Source organism: Enhydra lutris, unplaced genomic scaffold (genome assembly GCF_002288905.1).
Source record: "Enhydra lutris kenyoni isolate GAN:26980312 unplaced genomic scaffold, ASM228890v2 scaffoldscaffold23, whole genome shotgun sequence".
In the NCBI taxonomy this organism is placed as follows: Eukaryota; Metazoa; Chordata; class Mammalia; order Carnivora; family Mustelidae; genus Enhydra; species Enhydra lutris.
The window spans coordinates 29,318,191-29,319,873 of record NW_019154107.1 but is presented as its reverse complement, the minus strand read 5'-3'; positions in this window follow the sequence as shown (position 1 = coordinate 29,319,873).

Here is a 1,683-nt window from a genome sequence, read left to right as displayed (position 1 = left end):
CTGTTAGCCTTATGGGTTTTCCTTTGTAAGTTACTGTCTTCTTTCTGTCTTGCTGCTTTTAAATATTTTTCTTTATCACTATATTTTGCCAATTTCACTACAATATATCTTGGTGTGCATCTGCTTTTACTTATTTTGATGGGAGTTCTCTGTACCTCCTGGAACTGGATACCTGTTTCCTTCCCCAAATTAGGGAAGTCTTCAGCTATTATTTCTTCAAATAAATTTTCTGCCTCCCCCCTTCTCTCTTTTCTTCTTCTATAATACAAATGTTATTATGCTTGACAGAGTCACTGAGTTCCCTGAGTCTATTCTTGTTTTGCATAATTCTTTTTTCTCTCTTTTGTTCAGCTTGATTATATTCATTACTCTGTCTTCCAGGCCACTAATTCATTCCTCTGCTTCTTCCATCCAGCTCTTCATTTCATCAACTGTATTTCTCATTTCATTTATTGAGCCCTTCACGTCTGCTATGTGATTCCTTATCTCTGTATTAAGGGTCTTACTCATGCCTTCCACTCTCTTCTCAATTCCAGTGAGTAACCTTATGATCACTGTGGTTCAAATTCTCTATCAGGCATGTTACTTATGTCTGTTTTGCTTAGATCTCTGGCTGTGGCCTTGTCCGTTCTTTCATTTGGCATAAATGTCTTTGTCTCCTTTTGTCTGCCTATGTCTGTTCATGTGTGTTAAGAAAGTCAGCTGTCTTTTGCTCTTCAAAGTAGTAACTTTATGAAAAAGAGGTCCTGGAGTGCCTTGCAGTGGAGTGTCCCTTGACCATCAGAAGCTGGCACTTCAGGAGTATCCTATGTGTGTTGTTTATGCCCTATTTTTTCTGAGACACTTCTCCTTTTAGTGCAGTCGTCTGTCTGCTTCTCTGTCTGTTGTGGGCTAGGCTTGCTCTCTGTGGTGTTGGTGGGAGCCAGGCAGGCCAGCTCTGATGGGGCATGCCTGCTGGGGAACTTCAGAGTGGAGTGGCTATATTAGCAAAATTTGTGCTGGGCCACTAGTCCTAATCTGGATCCCCCGAAGCACTGTGGCAGCTGGGGACTGTGCCATCAGGGCAGTCATGGGCACAAGGCTGGACATAGTGCACATCAATGGTTGGGCATGGCCGGGATCTGAACACAAAGGTGGCTGGGGGCAGCACAGTAGCTGGACACGGTGCAGGGGCAGTAGCTATGCACGCTACAGCTGGACGGGGCACACTCATGGCTTTAACAAAATTTGCCCTTAGCCTGGGCTGAGACGAGCAGGCTTGAAGTAGGTGAGCCCCCAGCAGAACTGGTGGGCATGGCATACTGCTAGCAGGTTATGTATCAAGTGTCTGTGCAGCCCCACCTCCCACTAATAGCCCTGTATTTATGCTGGCGGGTGGGCTTTAAGTTGATTTTTTTTAAACACACAATAGTATATTTATTCCAGATGTAGACAATACACAAAATTATTTCTGACTATGGAAAGATATAAAATGGATTAATCCATAGGTACTAAAATAAGCAACTTTTTGCATCAGGGAATGCATGCAATAAAATGAAGTTAAAGGAACAGAACTGGAATATATCCATGTCATCCCTAATAAAGGTAATAGAAAAGGCAGATACATTATCCAAGTAAAAAAATAAGAGAACTTTGGTTTCTGGTCAGCCATGTAAAGAGCTTGGAAGTCATCACTCTCATTCT